Source organism: Mycteria americana, chromosome 4, assembly GCF_035582795.1.
Source record: "Mycteria americana isolate JAX WOST 10 ecotype Jacksonville Zoo and Gardens chromosome 4, USCA_MyAme_1.0, whole genome shotgun sequence".
NCBI classification, from domain to species: Eukaryota; Metazoa; Chordata; class Aves; order Ciconiiformes; family Ciconiidae; genus Mycteria; species Mycteria americana.
This window is the reverse complement of record NC_134368.1, coordinates 89,922,138-89,946,953: the sequence shown is the minus strand read 5'-3', so window position 1 is coordinate 89,946,953 and position 24,816 is coordinate 89,922,138. Positions and strand designations below refer to the sequence as shown.

Sequence of the window (24,816 nt, the reverse complement as noted above, 5' to 3'; positions counted from 1 at the left end):
ATTAACGTGGCTTGCTGTGGCTGGTGAGACTCGCTCTCGAGGACCGCAGGGTTGCGATAGCGCGGGATCAGCGTGCCATCAGAAGCACCCACAATGCAGCCCAACGGCCTCTGATTTATGGGATGGTGGGACCGGACTTTTACCGGGACAGGTGAGGGAAAGGACGGCAGAGCTTCGGAGGGAGCCCAGTTCTCTGAGGTCTGCGTACCACCACCGGACGGGAGCTCAGGCCGAGTTCGTGCTGGTGGCACAGCCCCCGTGGAGCTGTGCAGGCTCAGTACCCGGCCAAATTCTGCAGCGTGTGACTGCTCATTTTCTGCCCAGCCATCGCGCCCATAAAAAGTGCGAGGCAGCGTGAGTCGGTGCTGCTTCAGTGAGGGTTTCGGCTGCATCTGGAGCAGGCTGCGGTGACCGGTGGCCGGGCTGTGCAGCTGCGGTAGGGCGCAGCGGCAAGATTTGGCGGGCAGAGCCGCGGGCTGCCCCTCGGCCTTGGTTCCTCGCCCCAGCACCCCGCGCTGGGTGCTGAGGGGCGGCGGGGAGCGGTGGGGGGTCCTCGCACCGACAGCTTGCAGGGGGCTTCGGGCTGCAGCCTGCCTGCCGCCCCCCTTGCAAGGCCGCTTCTCCCGGGGAGCGCCGGGGCCGGCCGGGCCGGGCCGGGCCGGCGGGGCGGTGCTGGGGGCGGGCTGCCCGCCGCGGCACCTGCCGGGGGCGGCCGCAGGCGCTGCCGGGCTCCGGCGCCCTCGCCCGGCGCGGCTGTGAGCGCGGCGCCGCCGCCGCCGGGAGCTGCCGGCGCCCCGGGGCACGGTGAGAGCGGCCGCTGCCGGCGGGGAACCGGGCTGCGGGGGCCGGGGGGCACCGGGCTGGCGGCAAGGGGATGCAGGGGGGCGAGGGCGGTGCGGTGCACGGCGGCCGGGTTGCACGGGGAGCGGGGGTACGGGCGGTGCACGGCGGCCGGGGATGCGCGGGGACGGGGATGCGCGGGGACCGGGCTGCGGGGGGGGGGGGGCACGGCGGCGGGGCTGCGCGGAGAGCGGGGTGCTGGGGGCGGCGTGGCGGACGGCGACCGGGCTGCACGGCAGCCGGCGTGCGGGGGATGCCCGGGGTGCCGCGGGGACCGGGCTCCCGCTGCAAGCGCAGAGGCGCCGGGGGCGGGCAGGGCAGGGCAGGGCAGGGCGGGCTAACAAAGGGCGGCGGCCCCGGAGCCCGGCTGGCACCGGCGGAGCCTCCCGGGGCAGGGCGGTTGCGGGCGGCCGCCCCCTCCCGTTCCAGGTGCTATCTTCGTGTTCGGTGTTTTTGGAGCCTCGGGATGCAGGGAGGGAGCGGGCAGGGAGGGAAGGGGTGTAGGATCAGCCCCTGCCGTGCTGCGCTTCCCTCTGTCCACATGTGAAAGCTCATTACTCGGAGGATTCTCCAGGTGTGATTTAAAACCCATCTTTTCGCTCTGATTGCACGCACACCTCTAGGACCACATCATCAGCCCTCCTGCCTGTCCATGCTGCAGCTGGACGAGGGCTGCGGTGTTTGAAGGGTCCCTTTACAGCATTTTCTCTAGAGGAAATTGCCGGGCATCTGAACAGCAGGATGCTTCTTGTTTGCGCGCGCGTGGCCGTTGCATGTTTTAGTAGGTAGCGTAGTGTTCTTGGAGGTAGCTCTGCTGGCAGACACCTTGCAATGAGATACTGGGACAGAAGCTGAGAAATTTTATCACCTGGTTGGAATGACCCACAGACTCCTTAAAATGGCTAAGAACAGAATTATATTCAAATGTCACATTATCAGCCAGCATCTTTCTTTGTAAATTTAGGAGGAATGTGACCCACAGACCACATTTGCCCGTTTGCCTTCACTCCAATTTTCTCCTCAGCTTCTGCCCAGAAGGTCCAGAGGTCCGTTTTTCTCATTCCCTGCTGTAATGCCTTTTAAAGACTGACCTCTGCATGTTCTTCTGCCTATACCCAGCCTTAAATTTCCTATCCGTTCAGTGCTCCCTGCCCATTAGGTGATACCAGCAGCACCCGTTGAAGTATGTGCATTTTTCATCCTGAACCTCAGTCACGTTTTGCCCTCTTTTGCCCAGCAAGCAGTGGGGTGAATCTCAGCAGCCCAGTGTATTTTCTCAGCAGTGGGGGCCTGACTCAGGTCCTGCTAGGTGCTCATCGAGATTTTCCTCCACTCCAGCAGGAACAATGTTAGGGAAAAATCAGTGCCCTGAAACTCCTTTGACTAAGAGAGGTCAAGTCCAGGCCAGCCTACACTTGGGAGAGAGAGGGGTGCTCCTGCAGGTACATGATATGGGGATTTAGAGGATTGAGAGCTTGTTGGCCCATACTGAATGGTGCTCAGCACCTGTGGTTCTTAAAATTGAAGAGGGAAGTTCTGTTTGACTGAAATAAGGATTACTGTAATTTTTATGGGAAAGTTCAGGCTGTCATCTAATAATCACAGAGGCTTTTCTTGTAGACATCAGCAGGCCAGAAGTTTAGGTTTAAAACATTGCTAAGAAGCCAATGACTACATACGTGGTCAGCTCCAGCCCCCTTGGCATCGCTCTGCAGAGAGGGCTGCGATCGCAGCAGGTGGGAGTCCGGCCTCTGGGAGACAGGCAAGCTGTGATTCTGCAGCAGCCAAGAGCCTCATCAAATGTCCCTGTGTTCAGTAGATGGCAAACAAGCAGAGCCCGGATTTTTTTATGAGAAGAAAAGCAGTGTGATGTAGAGCCCTTCTCCCTTTGCGTAGTGGCCTAGGTCTTAGCAGCAACGGGAGAAAAGCTGTGCTCCTTGCAGTAGGATGCAGTTGGCGTCGGTGAGCAGATGGACTCGAGAAGGGTGCTGAGGGAAGAGCAGTGACGGGGAAAACACCCTTTCTGCATTTGTTTAATTAGAGTGGACCCTACTTTGATGGTAAGCCCTCTGGGTGAGCAATCATCCTTCACCGTGGTGTTTGCAGAGCATCTGGCACAGTGTGGCCTGGTCCGTTCCTGGGCTTCCTCACCTCAGTGGCAGTATAAGTAAATAAATAAGCAGGATATGACATCAAATGGGATATTTTATAATGCCGCTCTTGCCTAGCCCTGCGTGACTCCCACCAGAATTTCTAGCTTGGCTAACATTTGTTTAGACAAAGAGTTATCGTGGCTGGCACTGGGTGGTTGGTAACCATGGCTCAGTGTCTGGCCTTTGGACATCCAGGTGAAGACTGCAGTACCTCTGCTTCTGGAGTGGCGTTACGGGTGTAGGAGAAGGGGTGAAGGCCGAACCCCTGTTTTGAGGGCCCCGATTCAACAACACACACTCAATTTTAAACCCGGGGTAGGCTAACTTGATGCTTAGCATGGGTTTCAGCAGAACTAATGTGATGAGTTCTTGGTGCTCACAGTGGCAAGCTGGCTGACTTTAATGGATGTGGGAGTAGAGAATGGCTTATGGTCAGCAGGATCAGGCCCTCTGTAGCCACACTATTCACAGCGTATCAAGTCGCTGGGAAGGAAAACCTGTTATCGATGTGGAAATAGAATGAAGCCGATTTTTGCTAGCTGCAGACCTAGCCCCAAATCTGTGACAGGTTAGACATTTGAAATTAAGTACTAATTGCCTGTTACAAATGCTTATTCATGAATGTCCCCAAGTGGAAACTTATTTGTGCTCTGGATTCCTGTAAGAGTGCAGTTGGGAGTCTTGAGTCTCGCCACACAAAGACTACCTTTATATCACCGGGCATACAAGCAAGCTGCACAGTGGGGATAAAGCGTATTGCTCTGAATGAACAATACCTAGAGCTCGGCTAAACTCCTGTAAACCAGGGGAGAGACAATGACAGTGTTTCCCTAATTCTTGTACCAGTTTTAGACAAGCCCTGACTCCACTCCAAAAGTAGGATTTCACAGCCTCCCGCTGTCTCAGCCATCCTGTCTGACAGGCTCTGGGATGGCACTGTCCCTCATTTTGACAGTGGCAATCAGGCAGAGGGTGGGTCACCCTTCTCCTGTCACTGCGGCTGCCTCTCTCTTGTGGATGCAACAGGGGTGTTCCCCAAGGGTCATCTGTCCTGCGGAGGAGACCGAGAAGGATGCAAACTGTCGATTTGCATGCTTGTCTTAGCAAGCATTTCCCTTTTCTTGGCAAGTGCTCTGTTCAAAATAGATGATTCACTCCAAAGAACCCAAAGTTGCAAGAGGATATAAATATCTAAAACTTTGTGATACCCAAGTGGAAAGAAGAGACACATAAGAAAAGACTGTGTATGTTTGAAAGCAATGATTTAGGGGGGGTGTTACCAAGTTTAACTTGAGTGAAAAGCTTGGCTAACCGTGATGTGATGCATGCTTGCCTGTATTCAGATGAGAGCCACTTCTCTAATCCTTTACATTCTAGTTGCACCAGTGCTTGAATTAGTGGCACTGTCCTTTGGGTTTAAAGAAACATGAAGAATTTAAATTGTCAGTTGTTCTTGATGGAAGAGGGTTGGGTGGTTTTTTTGATGTAGCAGTAACTGCTGTATCGGCTCAGTTCTAGTGGTAGGGAGAAGGATCAGAAGGGTGAATTTGTGCCTTTGAAAGAGGAATCTGATGAAAATGAAACCAGCCCACTTCACCCTGATTAGATTTCATCCTGTTGTGACTTCAGAATGCCTTCAGCATCCTGGCGATAAGGGCAAAGAGTTGAGAAACGTCCAAAAGTTAAAAGGACACAGTTCCTATGGATTATCAGTGTGTCTGTTTTTTAAAAAAATCTCATCTTTACTATTCTTTCAGCAACTTAAAATGGTGTTGAAGAAAAGTATTTGGGCAGACAATAAAAATAGCCAGGCCAAGTGCTCTCCAGCAGTGACCTGATCCCGTCTCGTGTGTTACGGAGGGCACAGATTCCTTTGCAGTTACAAACAGGCTCCAGGCTGGAGACAGACTCCATTTCAGACTAATTTAAGTAAAGTACGTGATGATAACTGATGGCCAGTGCACAGTACAGTTATAGTGGGGACAGGCCCCCCCCCGTGCAAGATCCTGCATTCTAATCATGCTATGGCAGCTTAAGTTTCCCTGGATAGATGGGAGCAAATATGTGCTGTAAGGCATAGCTTTAAAAACTAAGCTACAGCCCTGATGGAAAGATCAAGCCTGGAGTGTATTTGTATTAATATTGTGTTTTCCCATCTAGGCAGGGAGAAGGAAACTGTATTGTTATGCAGCTCACGAGTCCTTTTTAAGCGGATTTCCAAACAATTTGTCTGTTAAGGGTATGTATTGGTCCTGGCTGTTCCAGGCAGATTATTAGATCCCAGGTGCAGAGGACAAGGTATAGGGTAGCAAGCATTAGAGAAACAAGAAAATGCAGGGTTAAAAGAAGGCATAGCAATAGCATATAAACAAAACCAAAATTTTGCCTGTGTCTCAAGCGAGGGGCAAATATAAATCCAAGTATCTTCACGTAGCTACATCAGTCAAAAGACCTGGCACCATCATTGTGTTTCACCCAACGTGAACTCCTTTTTGTGATGAGATGCAGAGGAAAGCTCGGTCTGTTTCTGGGCTCTGGCACAGGCACCTTCAGCAGAGTCATCTGGCAGAAGTTAAGCTGGACTGGTTCCCTTCCCTGGTTTGCGGTGTGGCTGCACACGTGGTGCTGCTAGCACACTCGACGAGACGGTGTACACCACCACCCAGGGGCAGGAATGATCCGCGGGGAGAAAGAGATGCTGCAATATTTGAAGTGTCTCTTGCGGCCAAGGAGTTTGCCTTGTGAAATCATCATTTTACTTGTTTGTCTGCCTGTGCAGACATCTTTTGCCTGGGAGCTCTCTTACTCCATGCTAATTTGAGTGCTTAATGCACTGCAGTCCAGACCTCAGGACAGTACTGCTCTGCGTCAGGGAAGAGAGCAGTTAAGCCAGCAAAGCCGCTCCAGACCAGAGAGAGGTGTGTGTTGAGAGGTAGATTGAAAGGAAAAGATTTTATGGGGCCCGGTGGCTTTGTTGTGAAGGATGCCAAACCTTCAGGCTGGAAACTGTGGGCTATCACTGAGCAAAGCAAAAAAGGAGCTTAGTTTCTAAGTGGCTAATGAGTTTACTACCTTGTTTCTGTCAAGGGTTTTGCAGGGGTGATGCTGATTAATGTCATGTCCTTTCCCCAAGGCTATCCCCTTCCTCTTCCATCTCACCAGGCTTAGTCTGACACCATTTATTAGGCTACTTGTCCTTGATTTGTGGGGAATAAATATTGACACTGATGGCTGCTTAATAGGATTTGGGTTTGCTATTAGCTTTGTGAAAGAGTTTGTCACTTCTGACTCAAATGACAATTTGTGTTTGGGACTGGCTCCACCAAGACTTAATTTTGGAGGGTTTTTTTTTTTAATGAGGGTGGTCACAGCATGTCCCATGTATGAGGAGAGACTGAGACTGGGGATATGTATTGCTCCCCTTTTTCCTGTTGACGTGCAGAGCAGAGATTTCCAGACTGTGACTACAGATCACTGCATGTCCCTAGCAAAGATGCAGCTTCCTTTGAGAGGGTGCTGGTGTTCACACCAGGGAATAATGATTTTTCGTGTGAGCTGTCTTTCGTTAACTTGTAAATGGCTGCCTTCTGCTTAGCTGTGGAAGACCTCAAGTGAGACTGCCAGTGGGCACTGCAGTGGGTAGTCATCTCCTCCATGCTTTCTTAATGTGCTTGGAGCTGCTCTAAGGAAAAGCAGTTCATACTGTTTCAAACAGAGTGGTTTTGGGTGGATTTTTAAGATGTGTCTTAAGTGACTTGTGAGGAAAGTCCCATTAAAAGCTGATAGGCATTTAGGCTAAGTGAGGTTTTCTGGGTTTCCCAAGAGCTGTGGAAGGTTCTGTATCTACAGAGTAACACCTTCATGTTCCTGGGAACCCAGCAGGATTTGAGACATTTCCCTGGAAATCAAAGCCATATGCTTATCTGTAGTGTAATTTCTCTTAACTGTTCCAGGAGGTGCTTTGCCCCATTGGTACTCAAGGGCAGCATCACTGGGGAAGACCCTGACCTCATCCAGGTGAGTGTGTGGGCTTCCCCCAGCCTCCGTAGGTGCTAATCCAGTCCTGCAGCGCACGCAGTAGAACAGCCGAAGTCCCAACTTCAGATCTTGCTTTGAGCCCAAGGAATGATTTGGGTGTGGACTGAGGATCGTCAGACCAAAACACAGTAGACAAGGTGATGGGGAAGAATTTTCCTGTTGGCAGGGAGCATAGAAGAGCTCCCACACATAGGGCTGTGTACAGGAAAGATGCTTGTAGTATCTTTTCAGCAGGAGGAAGGCAAAGGTCTATTTATGCTCCTAAATGGACTGAAATTTCTACATTCCCCAGTCCCATGATTAAAAGAAAAATGTTCATGACTTCTTTACTCTTAGCAGTTGTTCACATATCAGTGATGATGTTACTAATCCTGTTTCTAATGTAGGCTGTATAAGACTTCATCATGTAGAGAGAGATGAGTTAACTCTTTACTTAGCTGTGCCGTGCAAAGACAGGTGCTGTCCCACCAGGGGCTAAGACCCGGCTGCTGGCAACTGCGAAGGTTTCTGTGGCTCCGGTGTTAGTTTCTCATCCATCCGTGCTCGGTGCTAATCGTGAGACTTGAGCCCACTTGTCTTTTCCACCCTTACAATGTTTCCCCAGCTTGCTGAAACTGGAATAATTGCTTTATTGTCGCTTACAGTCCTCCCTATTCTTCACCTCCCTCCCACTTCTTTTTTAAAATTAGCTGCTTTGTGCACGTCCCCTGAGCATGCCCCTCACCGCTGGCAGCAGGAATGTGTGGTGGGGCGGCAGGGCCACCTTTCCCGCACTGCTGGCACTGGGCTCGGGGTGGCCGGCCCCCCACCGCCCCACACTCCAGCTGGCTTCGCAGGGCAGGGGTAGGTGGCCAGCCCTTGCCTTTGTTGGAGGAGCCGCAGGTGCCGGGGGCCTCCATCGCTGGTGGGAGGGAGTGGAGTCGGGCAGGCCGGTTCCTCCTTTGAGGTGGTTTGTGTGAGCACAGTGGGGATGCACTGAGGCGTAGCACCAGGCGAGAGGGGCCAAGGGTTCCTCTCTCATCTGATGCGTCTTGTCATGGCTGCAGTCCTCATCCTTTTCCAAACTCTTGTCAGATCTGCTGGACTGGCAGATGCTAAAAATAATTTGAGTGACAAACAGATATTTTATTTATTTTTTAGCTTAGCAGTCAGCATTTGTGTATCTCGCCTTGGGGATTCTCATCAAAAGTCAGAGAATCACAAAATGCTCAGAGGGCAGAGCCTTAGCTTGGGCACACTGTTGTAACTCGACTGGCTTCACTTCCATGGGCTTTGCTGCCCGCATTGATTTATAGCTGCGTTTATGGCTGAAGTTATAAAAAAGCTGTGATATCACTGCTGCCGGGGGACAGTTCACAGCAAACTCATTGTACTCTTCAAAAATAAAAATGCAAGGAGGTGGTCAGCCAGATTGCAACTCTGCTGTATTCAGCAGGCTTTTGTTTGCTCTGTGCTTATACCACGCTCTGTGGACTCTGTATGTACCTGAAAAGCTCAAGTCTTTCTGCTGTTGCCAGGCTATTTTTGTGCCCTCCCTGGACCAGTACATTGGTTTTCCACTGGACCTGTCCAGTTAACGTGGTGCAGAGGAGGTATGATGAACCAACGATAGCATTTCTTGCCTCAGGGATGGATGGACAACTAATAGGGATAGCTGGTTTCTGTAGTAACTGTATTTTTCCCTTTGCTTTTCTATACTACAGTCCCTGAGAGCTACAGGTCTCTGAACACTATCCAAAATGATGCTGCAGAGATTGTGTTTTGTAAAGCAGCTGGCCAAATCCTTATCTCCTTACTCAATCTATACTCATTTCTCACTTGAGCAAATCTCCTGCTGAAGTCCTGAGGAAGTAAATGGATGCAGTGTTGAGTTAGGGATTCAGGAATTTGTCCAGGAAGAGGTGGGTGAGTGGGATGGAGAAGCAGCTTATAAGACGTAGCTCATATTCTAGCGATTAGGCATTGCTACGCCCGTGAAGGTGATTTAGGCCTGTAAAATGCACTCCACCCCTCAAGTTACTGCAATTAAAATCTGGCACACGAGGATACACTGCAAAATAATTAGGTTAGAGAGCAGAGAGACAACTCATCTGCAGACTTGAGTTGGTTCTTGATGCTGAATGTCCTCCATGCCTGTGACAAATGTGAATATGGGGCTTTCTTCTGCCCCCTCTAAATAGATGCTCAGACTGTCACTTGCTCAGTACCAACCACTGAGACCAGTTTTTCAATAAACAGCTGAGCTACTCTTCCAGCACTTCAGTAACATCCATATTTTCAAAGGAGAGCTGCTAGGATAAAATTTCAGGACATGTTCCTTAAAGTGCAATGTGTATGCAAGCCAGGAAGAGAGATCCAGCTGTGCTGGCGGAAGAGATTAATGCCCTCGCTTGCTCATCAGTGCCAGAGATCTCATCCGTCTGCCACTGGAACAGTTCATGTAAGCACTCCCTTAATCTTTAGCTTTAAACCATTTAAATTGTTGGTCTGAACTGACCTAGTTTGTTTTGCCTTTAACATATTAGGAAGTGCTCACGCAAACCACTGCACCAGCAGACCGAGTCTGGCCCCAGCTCCTACGTGCTGTTGGAAAAGGTCCCGGTGAGAGCTAGTCTTGCCTTTCAGTCTCGGGTCTGCACCCTGTGCCCAGGTCCCAGGTGGGACACGTCTTGCCTGACATTCAGACCCCTCCCTAGAACAGCCCTTTTGTATCTGGAAAATATCACTGCTCTGAAGGGTGAGTGTAAAAAGAGTAATTCTGGGAAAATATCTTCTGCTTATTGAATCTCTCTCTGTGAACAGAACTATTTTTTCAGCATGGAGGGCTTGTAGCCTTTTCCCATGGAATCGTTTTAATTCTCTAATCCTAAGATGGAAGCCCATCCTTATTTTATATGAGTATGACTTTTGCTTCCTTCTTATGGCTGCCTTTCTTTGTAGAAGCTGCAATTACTTTTTTCCATTTACACTTGTCGTTTAGAGCCGGCTTGTGCTTTGTTTTGTGTTATGTAAGAAAAGTTAAATGTTGTAATTTATACAGAATGACTTTTGATCAGCATGATTCATCGTTGGGATACCCCATAACCTGTAAAGATAACGTTATTGCTTTACCTGTGTGTGGTAGTCATGGTCCTTAAAGGGACAGATGTGTTAATGATCCTTCTGCTTGCATGAGCTCTGCAGTACATCGTCTTCGTTTTGGGCACTTCTGACTAACAGATCTGAGCACTTCTGCACCTCAGAGAGAGTTGATCCCAATCCTTTGTGGCCAGGTCTGAAAGATTGTTCCTAATGGCCTCCTGGTCCTGAACAGCCCATGAAGAGGGGCGACGCTCTGATTCCCCAGCAAACCCCACAGCGTCCCCAAAGGCCAGTGTGACCTGATGACTCTGAAAAACTCAAGAGATTTTCAGTAATGGTCAAGAGCAAGTCTATATATAGTCCTGTTAGTCCTGGGGTAGAATGGAATGAAAATGTCATTTCTCTGTATTTTTACTTTTGTTTTGACACAGTAAGTAGGTAGACCTGTTTTCTGAGGCGGTTAAACTCCTTGAGTGCGAGGTGCAAGAAAGCTTTTCACTGACAAGTAAAGTCTGAGTGCAGGGCGGATTGCACTCCACCTTTTTGTGGTGGTACCATTTGAGAGACCAAGACAGTTGTAACCTCTCGATTCTCAGCTCCTGAGAAGGTGAGATCTCCCCTGAGCAGGCAGAGCGCTGCTCAAGTCAGTACTAATTTACACCAGCTGAAGATGAGAGTCCTTTACTTCCATTAAACTACATCCTGAATTACTCCTTTACAGAATTAAGCCACGATCCTAGAAATATTTGGGCCAGAGCTGCACAGAGCACACTTCACCCATGTGGGAACATCAGTAGGCTGTAAAGGCTCCTGGGCTTGATGGGTAGAGCAAAATTACGGTCAGCAACAAACCCACCTTGTGCACAGACAACCACAGTGGTAAGAGCCCAGCTATGCACAGAGTTGGTGCTGCGGCACTGGGCATTTGGAATTATTATAGGAACTATTATTCCTATAATAAAAGGAATGACCTTTTATTATATGTCAGTGTGTACAACCCAGGAATGGTGGGCTCCAGTGCCTGAACAGGCAGGCTCTCTGGTGGTACTGTGGCACAAACAGTAAGCTATAACTGAGTATAACCATAAACTTCTCTTACAAAAAGCCTGGAATTGACTAGGGGTAAAAGCTAATTTCTCAGCCCTAGAGGTTCTTCCTTCCAGCTAGGGTCCAGGGCTTTTTGGCAGGGCCACGCAGGGAACCGGTCACTCCTACCGCTGGCTCAGCAGCAGGAGAAAAGACTCTGGTCTTCAGGGCTGCGTGCCCAGCTGCCTGCCTGCACGCTAAATTCACACGCGCTGTCTGAGGGCGAACTACTCATGCAAAGCAGGGAAAGGCCCACATTTCAGAAAGCGTTGATTTAGGGTGTCTTTAAAAGGGTGGCAGTCTCTGGGGTTGAGGTCTGGGTGCAGTGGAATGCCTATTGTCAAACCTAAAGACCAAAGCGAATGCTACATATTGTGGACCCAAATGCAGCTGGCACGAACCAAAAATGTGCATGTGAGTGCCTTTCTAAGTACCCAGTAATCCTCCAGGGCAAAACGGGGATTAGGTCTCTCTCACAGACAAAGAGGGAGTTCATTTTCTCAAAGATCCCTTGGCCAATACCAAATGAAGTGAGGAACCCAAATGAATGCGAATACTCCTTTCAGATCTCTGCTTGCAAACAGGTACAGCGCCGAAGCAGCTTGTTTGTGCATTTGTGTGAGTCTGTGCAAACATAGCGCAGCCAGATTGTGGGATTGAGGTCAGGTCAAATAAAACCCACCCAATCTCAGAGAAAAGGGAAAGCCAGAAAAACACTGGACAAGTGGGACTAGACGGTATCGCACAGTCAAAATGCGGTCTCCTTTCTCCAGGTTTTTTTCTCGGTGGACCTGAAGGTCAGTGCTCATTGAAGTTGTTTAAGTTGGAGTTGTATGAGTGAAGAGCCCTCCTAGAAGGAAAGCTGTGAGTCTGAATTAATTCCAAGTGACTTCTCGGCCTCTGTGTTTCTTTGCCCTGAAATACCGCGTGCTTGGCATGACCATGTAGGAGCCATTAGATTGAAAATGACGGGTGCTTGAACGTGAGATGTATCCATCTAAAATTTCCATCCCAAGACAGCTCCACGATTTCTTAGCCCTTTAATTTGCCTTCAAGCAATGGCCTGTGCATTTAGAAAAGCACAAGCTGCCTCTGCACTGTTCCTGGAAAATTTCTTCTTTTTCCTTTTCATGATTGGCTTGTGGCACAAAGATTAGCTCTAGTAATCCTGTCTTAACAGATATCAGCATGGATGTGCCTGTGATGCATAAAAAAAATTTGTATTAAATAGTCCTGTTTCTTAGAAGCAGCAGCCAGCAGCACTCTGAATGGTTTGGGGTTGTGTGGTTTTTTTTCCCTGAGGTTTACTGACCCATCTGAATCCAAGACATGGATATTATTGTTTCTACTTGAGACTTGGATCTTGCTGCAGAACTCTGGGAAGAATACCTAATTCGGTCCCAAAATTCATGTGCTCAGTGACCCTAATTGAGATTTCAAAACCTGTCTTGCTCTGCGTTAGGATGAAAAAGACCTTCCAGGGGTTTTCACAGGTAGAGCCTGTTGCGTTTTGAGGTGTCCATGAAACAGCCTTGAATTCCTCATATGCCTCATTAGACTGTGGACTTGAACCTGGCTCTTCCCCATCTCAGGTGAGTGTCCTAAGTGGCAGGCAGAGCTTTTACCCAGGAACTGAGAGACTTTTCCCAGCAAAAGTTATAGTCTAAACTGCATGCTCTCCAAGGAGAAGTTTCAGTTCAATTTACGAGAGTTTTTCTGATGAAAAAAATGTTTTGTCCACGTATTTCCATCTGGTCCTGGCTCTTTGTCTGGCTTGGGGGTCCCATGAGCACAGACTAAGAAACTGTGCAGATGTTGCTGCTGCCAGCTAAGACCCACATGTGCTCTGTCTAGGAGAGGACCTGGGCCTTTGTGCTCTGACACACAGGGCACTTCCACTTCAGCTAAAGGAGATTCTGTGAGCATGACAGATATGTGGATTACGGGCTATTTCTGGACCAGCCACAGGAGGTAACAAAATAAGAAATACGTAAGCAATCAGGTCTTTTCACTTCAGGCAGAGCAGGAGGATCTGCAAAGCAGCATGCCCACTGGCGAGTGCGAGGCCGGTGCCCGGGATGAGCGTGATCTCTCTCCTTTTCTGCAGCCCTGCCCGGGGAAGCCCTCTCCTTAACAGCATGGAGGAGGCAGGAAGGCTTGCTGTTTGCCAGGAGGTGGGGGACTGTCGCGGAGGCGGCATTTTCATTCACAAGGAGACGTAATTCCAGCTGATCAGCTGCTGAGAGCTTGCCTGTAACCTGCAGGATGAGGATAGCCAGAGGTGAAGCTGCCGAACTGTCCTTATGTCACTTGGCTGAGCTGGGGATCTCAGGACGCCCTGTGACATTGTGTAACGCGGGGTGCTGTAAGGATAAAACAGCAGCCTTAACTCGTTCATCTCCCTCCTTGCAGGGTTGTCGGAGCCAAGTTCTGCTTTGTTGCTGCTTCTCCTTATTTTTGGGTCTGTGCTGTGCTGTTGGCTGTTTCTGAGGTGGAGGAGGGTTGTCTCTCACATTCTGATTTAAAACAAGGGGAAAAAATATCAGGAAATGCCTACAAATCGCTGTAGAACTTGGAAGAGGAGTTCCTTGCTTTAGTCTCAATTTCAGAAGCGTCAGTGTGTGAGCAGATATTTTTCTAGGAAAGCTTTTAATTCTGATAGTGGTTATAAACACTACTGTTGATCTCCAGTGATTTTAAAATCAGAATTTAAGCTCCATCCTCTCTTCTAGGAATAACACTGGGCTTAGAAGTAATGAGACATTAAAAATTACTAAACCTATTAACATTTGGGGGGTTGATCCTCTGGGACTTAGGTCTTCTATTACCGTGGCAGCAAACCAGACATTAGTTTAAAATAAGTAATCATGACTCAAAGAGGTGGACCCATTAGAAAAATACCCATTTTGAAAAATTTTAAAAAACCTTTAATAATTTTTAAACATAGTTCCAGGTGCTGTTTATGGATGATCTCAGCTGTATCCTAGACTCATACCTGGAACTCCAGACAGCTAAGCAGAAAAGCAGAGTACAGGATGGTAGTGCAGACAGAAGAAGTGTAAGGCTGATGTGCTGGAAAACAAACGCTATGAGCAGACAAAACTTCAGAAGTTTGGTTTTGTATGGTTTCCCTGTGTAAAATCTCTCTCCTCTTTGGGAATTGCAGCCAGGCAGCTGAGCTCACACTGCAGCGTTTCCTCAATGAGAGCAATGATTTATGCTACTTCCATTACTCAGGGAACTATTTTTATGAAGCATGGAGTTTAAGTCATTGAGAATAATATCACTGCAGACCCTGGCTGAAATTGGTCAGCTGGGTCAGACATAATTGTTGGGGGATCTGCTGGGCAGAGGCACACACCCCCACTTATTGTCTAGGCTTGATTTAGGAAACCAATCTGTAGTGGAATGTGGAGATTATAAATAAGGATAAGGAAGACCAAAGAAAGTGAGAAAGAAGAGCCAAGAGCCCAAAAGGTTAAGATAAATGGTGTGAAATGTTTCAAGTATGCAGGTAACGGGAGGTCAGCGCAGGAGGCAGATAAGGCGGCCAGAGGAGGTCAGAGTCATCTGTGGTCAGAAGCAAAGGATCTCCCTAAAACAGCGAATGAGTTCTGCGGGGATTGTGGCAGCTTGGGAAGGACATGAGACATCGGATGGCAGCAACAGGCAAACCAGTCCTGTAGGGAGTTGATTAATATAAAATAAGGCCACCCATGCTTTCTTGTAGAGCTCTGAAGAGGGTGGTAAAAAATAGGGAAACGTTTCACAGATGTCTGCTTCAGAAAAGGCAGTGCTGGATGTGCAGAGGAGATACTGCCGCGTGGGTCAAGACGCACTGCCTCTTTCTTCTGGCGGCTTGTGCTCTCTTCACGAGGCAGAGGCAACCAACCTGTGGAGCAATGAAACTTCTGAGGAGCAGGCTTTTCTTTAAAAAAGTCTTAAATCCATAGTACTGTATTCTTTCTCTGTTTGTCGAGCAAGCACCAAGAAAAAAATCCTAACAGGCCATATTTTTAGATGAGGGAAAAGCTGAGCAGAGTGTCTTTGTACAGCTACTCATTAACATGTGTGGTATTAAATACCAAAGGCACCATGAAAGCAGCAAGTATAAATAACAATTCATAATTAAACATGAACTTTGCAGAAAAGGAAAGATTTCAGAGGCAGCTGCCAGCCTCAGGTGGGAGGTAAAGAGTTTTAAATAGACTGCGCTAGGTTTCCTGTCTCCCGCTTGCGAGCTTTAGAAACAACATGATAACAAAAAGAACAACTGCAGGCCACTCCTTGCCAGGGATACTTTTTAGCTATGCAATTGTGAGGAGACACTTCGCAACATCCCGAAATAAAATGCAGCCCCGACCTTAAAGAGCATCCCAGCGGGCTGGGTGCTGTTGCAGAGAGCTGGCACGCCACGCCATCCTGGGGGCAGCTCCAGCTTTAGGAGAATGGTCACTCTAAGGAGAAGGCGTGAGCGGCGACAGTCAAGACGCAAGGTAGACCCTCAACGTCTTTGTGCTAGGGTGGCTGTTTCCATGTTATGGTTGAAGAAGAATCTTTATAGAGATTAGCACACTCCTCATTGCTAGACTGAGCTGCCTTAGAAAATGATTTAGAAATATCTTGGAAAACCTTCTGGGATAAGCAGTCAGGTCGCTTGACTGAGTGTGAGGCAGAAAGCTGCAAGAGGAGGAAAGGTGCTGGGTTTGTGGGTCCTGTTTGGGGGAGGTCTCCACCTCTGCAGCTGCAGCCCTGGTGCTGGCCTCAGGTATTTTCCCTGCTCAGCCAGCTGTGCTCTCGCTGGAGGCACCCCTGCGTGGGTATCGTCCTCTTTGGCAAAGCACCCGGCGGTGGCCGCTGCTGAAGGCTGCTGTGCTCCATCCTTGATGCGTGTGTGCTTCACTGGTGGAAGGATCATCTCTTGTGTTCCCCACTGGGCTTGATTAATGGTGTTATTTATAGACTGGCTGATTAGTTTTCAATGTCTTATTGAGCCCGCTGTTGCACACAGAGCTCAGTAATTATCGTTTTTTAAGAGGCTCGGGAAAAACTCCGTTGCATTTCCTTCTTACCCCTGAACAACAACCCCAGAGCCCATGCAGACACTAATTAACGTTTCTTTGTCTCTGTGAGGTAAACCCCGAAGTTATGCATGCTGGCATGCACGGGTTTCTCACTGTGCGAGGGGGAACACCCAAGCTGCTTACCCTCCCACTGCTTGTAGCCACTGATTGTGAGGGTCGGATCTGTGTGGATCCATATAGGAATGCCTGGAAGCGACTTACTTAGAAAGCTCTGCTTGCAGTAGAGTTCAGAATCTGTGTTGTCTCTTGCTTTCTTCACATGTTTCGAAAGCTGTTTTTTAAAAAAAAAGACGACCCTAAGTGCTGAAAGATCACTAGGCTCTTGTGACGAGGAAGCCGTAGGCTCTTACTCCTTTTTATCAGTTTCTCAGGCTGCTTACTCTTTTTTATGCATTTGGCACAGGGACAATTTCCCAGTCCTAAATATTGTTATTGGCTACTTTGGAGGTAACTGACTGGAGAGAAGACATGAGCAGCTTTACTCACTGCAGGAGTACAGCTATTGTGTAGCCTGGGAGAGCCAAAGTCTGCTATTTAGGAAACGAATAGGGAGGTTACGACTGAGCACTGCCAGAGGTGTGTTAGGAAAGTTCATTGCTGATCCGAGGCGTCTCCTGTGAACGTGGCAAAGATCTACTGTGTCAGTATCTGCTTTCAAACAGGTTGAAACAGCACTCTGAGAATTGTCTCAAAGAAATCGCCTTGACTTTGTAAGTGTTTTGGTGTTGTGATGAGGGTTATAGCACCATGGCAGTTGGCGGCACTTTGGGACACGCAGATGCCTTTTCCAAAAGGGCTCAGCACCTGCATTGCCCCTCAAACTCAGCAGGAGCCACAGGCATCGGCAATTCTGCAAATAAGGCTGCTGGACCAGCCCCCAGTATTGATCCACCAGTTGTGACTCATGCAAGGGTTACCCCGAATCAATGAGGCAGGTATGGTCAGCCAGGTGCCTGTTCTCCCCTTTAAACTAAGGCTGCGTCACCCCAACATGGTACTGTCTATGAAGCATCTTCAGGGAAACTGTATCTTCTCTTCATGGCCCCGTTAGCAAACCAGAGAGGTGTAAGGGATCGTATTTCCCTGCGTGGGAAATGAAGCCTGAGTAGGGAGGTCAGGATTTACCCCGGAGTTAAGACAAGTGCCTCTGCTGAGATTCTTTCCCCCCTAATGGGGTCCTGCCATGACGCTGTCAGTGAGACACCTCATTAGGCTTCAGCATGATACACAGCAGCCTCGCCACGAATTTGAGCTGTGTTTAAACACTCCCAGGGGCTTTGTGGGGTCCCTTGTCACAGAAATCTCTCAGGAGCAGTGTTGTAGGGGCAGAAGTGCAGTTCTTTGTGGCTGGGACCATCTCTCCAGTGTTTCCATACAACGCCTTAAATGGAGGGCTTTGTCCTCTAAACACTAGAGCCATAAATATATTTTGCTTACAAAATTGTATACCTATTTGTATATATAAATTGTTTATGTACAATCTTTTAAATCCTCGTCTGTAGCAGGCCTTCTGTCCTTTCTCTATCTTGCAGTGAAATCTTCTCTAAAAATTAGTAATTTCTTATGGTAAACTTGGTAAGCAAAGAGAATTGGGGCAGTTAACGGTATGGGCACTTCACAGGGCTGCAGTAAAGGAGGTTGTGCTCCTAGTATATAGCCAGACTGGTACAGGAGCAGGGAGAGGGATCTTTCTAGTTTGATGAGAGGCTTGACATCATCTCAGTAGAGAGGGGTGGCAGATACCAAGCAGAACGGGATTTGGCACATGGAAAGAAAAGGCAGCTAAGGCAGGATTTGGGATAAAATTTGGATGAAGATAAGCAGGGCGAGCAAAAAGGCCGTTCTGGACCGGTCGCTTTCCCTAATCTAGGTGAAAGTGCTGCTGCGCTTCCCTGGTATATCTCATCCGCAATGTGAGGCTTAACATTCCTGCCTGGCACGTGGGGGCTTGGGGAGGGAGCGTGGGGGAGGACCGAGCCGGACACAAAGACGGCTGGCCTCTCACCGGAATGGCATCCAAGCCATCTCAGCTATCCAAAGCCCCAGATGCCGGCATGTGCGCTCAGCCTGCAGCCCGCTAAGCACGCAACAAGAGGCAATTACAGCGCACCTCGGGCCACGGCCCGCTGCAGGCCGAGGGAGGCGCGGAGGGGGTCCTTTCAGACGCGCTTTTATTCAGCGTGGGGGTTCCTTGAGCAAGCAGAAATTTCAAATCTCTCCCGCGTTTCAGTGCTAAAAATGGAAGCAAGTGGGAATACTGGATTGTTTCAGGCTCTCCTGTGCCTGGGGGAAGGAAGGAGCTGACGTGATGGTTACACGATGTTTGTGTGACTTCTGCATGCGTGTGATGAAGCAGGGTAAATATTTGTTTGCTAAGTTTGTGGAAATATCAGTAGAGGGGGGGGATAGCCTTCTCTTTCTTGCTCTCGCTGTGTAGACCTTTCTCTTAGCTTTTCTTTTGTGTGTTCAGAGCGTTCCCTGAGCTCTTGTAAGGTGGTTACGTGTGGAAAGGGCATATCCCACAGCGGAACCCCTGAACTCCACACTTAGGGATTTAGAGTCCCAAAATGCAGATGTAGGATAATGAGGTTTGTGCCGTGGATGCTGCAGCTGATCTCACTCCTGTGTGCCGAGAAGCAGTGCTGCGGTATTGTGCAGCTCTTTCAAAACAGTTGTGAGGGGCACTCGCAGGGGCTGAGCACCTCCTAGGTATAAAGGAGAGCAAAATCTCACTCTTACAGCCTGCCTGGGCAACGACACAGAGAAGAAAAGGGATACACATGGCTTTCTGTGACATTTTCTTTGCACTTTTTAAAAGCTAGACTGATGCCCCTGCCTTGCCCCCTAGGTCTGTGTATTGCCTTTTTCCTAAAATCTGTATTAAATGTAGGCTACAAGGGCTGGGGGTTTTGTGTGTCGATGTTTACATGGCCTTGGTTTTTTTTGACAGGGACACACATGCAGCAAAGGGATGCACCGACCTGTCTCCTAACCCATTCAGTCCAGACTGCGTGACCACTGACTTTCAGCCCAGCAAAACCACGTGGTCGGGAGGAGTTAAGTTACGGCTGAAGACCAGGTGAGAATGCATGTATCTGTGTCCCTATCTGCTGTGTGTGTTTTGTGGTTGCTGTTCTTGGAGAGCAGCTGGCAAACTCCACTTCCCTCTTGCGGGAGTGAGGGCAGCAGTAACACTGGAGTGGAGCAGCGTGAATCCCCAGCGTCTGCGGCGTTAGGTGGTGGAAGAGGTCTGGGACAGTTTCTTAAGCTCACGCCCACCTTTTTGCAAGGCTTCCTTGCCCTCAGCATGGTGCCAGGGAAGTGAATTCACCTTTTGGGCCTTGAGTCAAGCATCAACGTTGCTAGATGTCAGTAACATCTACATAGGGCTGGGTGTAAAATAGTTACTGCTTTGGCTGTCACTATGCCTGAGGATGACTCACTGAGAAGGAGTCCTGGAAGAGGTGTCCTTTCTCCTCAGAAATGTTGTCAGTGGTGGTAAAGGTCATCAGAGATGCTGGACCAAAATATCTCCACCAAAGTGGTGTAAGCCTGCTGTGGCTCCCCAGCTTTAGGTGCCTGGCTTTTCAAAATCACCTGGCTTCTTCCGAGCCTGTGAGTTTCAGTGGGAGTTTGGCATTCATGACAACCCCGCTGAGTGCCTATCTGCATTTTTAAATGATTAAATGTCTTCAGAAGTCAGTTTCCTGAATTGCTCTGGATCAGCCAGTGTTGTGGCAGAGCCTGATTTCCTTCCTTTGTCCATGCAATTTAGGACCAAATCCTACAGCATTTACTCAGGCAAAGCTTTTGCTGGCATCAAAAGAGCCTCTTACATCAGTCAGATGGTAATCTGGATGACCTCATAGATTTCTGTGTCTCAGTCTCCTGAGATTTGCACCATGAAGTCAAAGCATTGACTTTTATTGGCAACATTGCATTCAGGCCAGACCTTGACTTCTTTGAAGTCAAGAAGCTACACTAATTTCCTATAGCTGGAGGAAACGTGACCCAGCGCCTGTTAGTGAGCAGCTGAGAAGGGAATGCGACATGTGAAGTCACATCCTGATCTTATCAGCAAGGATGCACTTCTGGAGCAAACTCACTGACCTTAGTGGAGTTGCTCCAGCTTTTAGCCCCTGCAAACAGTTACGGATGCTGACCCTGCACAGCCTGGGTGGGTGCAAAAGGAGGAGAAAGGCCTCAGCTCTTCCGCCAGTGTTCATGTGTGTAACCTCACTAAATTTGTATTGCTTTCCTCCAGATGAGGATTTGCGCTATAAATTATATGTCTCTCAGATGGCACAGATTTTAGAGGCTGAAATCTCTCCTCAAGCTAGTTTTATCACGGAGAGATTGATCTCTGATTGGGGTGTGGGACTCTGCAGTTCCTGAGGTATATGACCCACAGCGAATTTGGTAAAGGAGCTCCCATACATCCACCACCTTCCTATAGCAATGAGTTATTCAGCATAATGCCCTCTGTAAATCCCGCTTGCCTGTCGATCTAGTAGCAGATCTTCGCAGAAGCTCCAAAGTTTAGCATTTCACTTGGATTAATCTGTCTTTGGATGCAGAGCTAATGTTTTGCTTTACTTTTCCGGCAGTGTCAGAGGCTGTGTCTGCATATCTCAGTTCAACTCAGGCTGAAGCTTTGGTTACAAACAGGAAGTTGCTTTAATGTATAAGAATTTCAGTGTGGGAGGGTATTTCAGACTCGGCGGCCTTTGCTTTGGCCATAGCACTGGGTGCAATTCCCCTGCTTGTTTACTTTCTGCAGACTCACCCTAGGCGATGAGGGCAACGGGCTGTCAGCAGTCCCGATCGGTTTCTGAAATCTGGGGTGATGAATGAATGTCCTTAGTCAAAGGGGAAATCCAGAGCTCAGGACCGGTTTCTCAGGTGTTGCAGTTGAGCATCAATGGAAAGGAGCAGCCCAGCACCAGTCTGCAGTTCACCCTCCTGAGTGTACACTCAACGATTGCTCACTGAAGCTTGCCTCATTTCCTCCGCTGCGCAAAATAAACAAGGGCAGGGTGGTATTGCCAGCCAGTGCAGCCTCGTTACTACAGCTCTGCCTGTTGGTAAAGGGCAATCTGAGATGAGAAGGAGGGAAGAATTAGGCCTAGAAATCCAGATGCAGAGGTGTCTTTCACCAAAAAATGTTTATTACCAAAGTGATTAAAAGTTTCCCTGAGGGAGAGGACAGGTTCATTAGCTGTTCTGTGGCTTGAATTCTGTTAGATCACTGCAGATTTGCTGTCATTCACCCCACTGGTGTAAGTCCCAGTGATATGCTCAAGGCTGGCCACCTATCCCACCCACTCCCTGCAGGAACAGTGGGAAGGTGAATTCCCAGCTAGGAGTAAATCACAAGTTCACCTGACTAGCTAAAAGTTTAAACTCCCCTTGGTACCCTTTGCCTTTTTTTTTCCTTGCAGTACCTCAGCAAGCAGTCTGTGAACAGATCCTCCCCTGACACACACACGAATATGGGTATACACATACATATATTCAGCGCACGCACCTAAAGGACCTTCTTCTCTCCCGTTTATCATTTCTACATTAGCACTTTGGTGTCGAGTTTATTAGTGTTGCCTGTGATTTGTAGCCCTGTAACTCAGGGGAGAACCCAGCTACTGTCTGAAACGCTTGCCCTGAAAATCCCCTTGGTTACCTGCCGTGACTCATTGTCCACGTTATGTTTGGATAATCAGGCTCACAGGGCAGCGTTTCTGCTGCCAGCCACCGAGTTCCTCCTAAGCACTGAACAACACTAGGAAAACACATTCCTTCCATTGTTTCTAAGTCTCTCCTGTTGCAAGTTGCTGTGTGTTTGATATCGGGCTGCGAAAGAATCTAAGCTATGCTTGTTTTTCTGTCTTTTTAACTAATTTACTGACTGGAGAAGAATGAGGAAAAATTATTTGAATTAAGCCCGTTGGGCCAATTCATCAATACGGATAAATCAATGCAGCTCTGTGACTTCTGCAAAGCCACGGGCAGGGGAAGCCACTGTAGGGTCTGGCTGCTGAGATTTTCTGCTCGTGCTCTGATAGATGATGTGAATGCCTGGAGAAGACAGGAAATAATAGGGTCCTTCTCAAAGACTGTAAGTCAGGCAGCTGTCTCTTTGCCATGTCTGTTCTTTCTTCCTCTTTTTCCAGCGAAGGAAACAGAGTAAAATTGTAGCAGGAAGAGGAAAGTTGCAGAGGGTCTTTAATGCAGTGCTTACCAGCTCCTCATTCTAGCCTACACATGCTCTAAGTACCAGGCAGGAGGCTGTCTTGGCTTCCACATGTCTAAGCCACAGTCCTGTGTGAACGGTGCAGATGGACTATCCTGGTGGCAAGTACTTTCTCAAAATAGAGATCTGAAATACTCTTTATTTTGCAATTTAAATCATACTTACCGTGTTGCTTGGTAATGCTTTCTTTAAAAAAGAAAGCTGTCAGAAGATCCCAGTAGGACAAAGTCCTTGAATCCAGTAATCGACAAGAATGAAGCTTGTATACATCACCTCTCACACTAATAAAGCCCTGCTGTTCCTATTCAAGCCTGTTGTCTGGTTAGTGTCAGGGAATGTCAGTGGAACCCTTTCTTTGTGTAGGGCAAAGTCCTCAATCTAAATATTGCCTGTCAGACATATGCTTGGGCGAAGGGAAAATGAAGCAGCAGCGCATGGCCCAGTTCCTAGCACTGCACTCTGCGGTAGGCCTGTTGGGTGATTTTATAGAAGTCACTTCACCTCTCGAGGCCTTTGTTTCCTTTTCTGGTTGTTTCCTTTTCTGAAAAATGGATAAACGCTCCTTTCTTGGATAAGACAGCCTGGGGGTTACCAAAGAAATGTGATAACACAGAGGTGTGATGTGCAAGACCAATATTCATTAATTACAATGTTTGACTGTTCCTGAGTTCAACTAAGGAGCGACCGTTGCTCACAGCTGCCATCACCTCTGAGCGATCCCAGCACTTCCTTCTGCAGCCTCGGGTGGAGAGCGTTTCTTTCAAGAAAAGCCATCTTTGGTCTCCTGCAAACTCTAGCAAATTTTGCTACAGCACTTGATGCTTTCATGTATCCTCAGCCATCCACACCTTGTCCCTTACCACAGGCAGCATGATGAACATTGCTGTGCCCTTGGACATTCCCATCCACAAAATAATCTTTCTGCACCGTTTTTCTCTGCCTGCTTTTGGTGTCAGGGAGAGAAGAGGAGGAAGAGAGACAGGCTATTTCCTGCATGTGGAGTTGAGAAGAATGGTAGAAAAAAATCTGTATGTACATCCACATATGTGGTTGTCATCTCTGCTTTCACACATGGCTTTTCCTTCCAGTGGTATGGTGGGGAGCTTTTCCAAAGAGCTGGTGATGGTAATGGTAGGAAATCTGAGCAGAAACCTCTGATTCTCTGCTTCCTCACCCCAGAGAGACTTCAGGCAGCTCGGTACCTGTCTCCCAGTTCTGACATGGCACTCAGGGCCTGGTCTGATGCAACCCAGACATCCCAAGTGATGCTCATCAAAGGGAAAAAAACAAATAGTGTCTGACCTACTATAGTGTTTCCACATTGGACACAACATGCGGGCACGACATCTGCCTATGCCACTGGGAAAGGGGCCGGAGAGGCAAATGAGGCCGGACTGGTCTGGGGTAGAGCCCTGAACTCGGCTGGGGTATTTTTCTCAAGTTTTTTTCTTTTTTTTGGTTTGACTGAGACTGCTAACAACTGTGAAATACTCTGAAGGGACTCACTGGGTGGGGAGTCATCCTCTAGAAGTTGCAGAGATTAATGTATTGTGGAAAAGAAGGTCATGTCCTGGTATGAGAATATTCATACGCTTCACCTAAGTGTTCTGAAGTGAGGAGTTTTTCAGTGTGTTTTTTGCTTAGGGAAAGTTTTAATCTGAGCATAAAGAGGGGTGGGAGGTGCAACTCTCCCTTTCCTTTATAGGTGAGGAGACACTCTTGCTCAAGATCCATGACATGAAGTATCATTTCATATACTTCAGGTCCTTCTAATGAGTCCTCCTTCTTCTTAGTTAAAATTGTGAAGGAACAGAGCTCACTCCAGATCTCTCCTGCCCCATAATTTACCAGAAGGGCTCTGTAAGCCTCAAAAGACAGATTCAGTGAAAGACATATCAAGCTGACGCCATTATGGTCCAACTTCTTTCTAATTGGCCTCGTCTGTTATGCTTATTTTTAGAACCGTGACTGAACCTTAATTAAGAGTGACATTGCTTTGAGTAGATTGCGGCCTCCCTCTGTCGAAATCCTAATAGGCTTCTGAGTGCTTTAGTTTTTCCTTCATCTCCTGCTTAATAGCTAGGCACAGGGGCTGCAGCAGCGCATTAGGATGTCTGTAGAACGTATCCTTGTTATGCTAGTGCTCCTTTTAGATGTGGCCATCTTGGAGACAGGTCTGCACCGGTGAAAATTCAGATCATTGTTTATGCTTTCTGTGGATGCAGGTACACAGTCGCCCTGGGAGGGTACACATGAATTGCTATGATCAGGATCTCTCCCTATAGAA

The 24,816-nt window shown here is 48.4% G+C and overlaps 1 protein-coding gene across 4 annotated transcripts in view; it reads left to right on the top strand.

The window, feature by feature from the left end:
* The first annotated feature begins 694 nt into the window (after positions 1-694).
* SHROOM3 (shroom family member 3) overlaps positions 695-24,816 on the top strand; it is a 52,334-nt gene continuing 28,212 nt past the window's right edge. For 2 of the 4 annotated variants that reach the window (XM_075501292.1, XM_075501291.1), the window contains exons 1-2: positions 695-804; positions 19,233-19,361. The gene's annotated coding sequence lies outside the window, so the exon portion shown is untranslated. Of the gene's footprint in view, positions 805-18,339; positions 18,640-19,232; positions 19,362-24,816 lie in introns of those variants that run through there. The other 2 variants (XM_075501289.1, XM_075501288.1) reach the window with 2 other exon arrangements.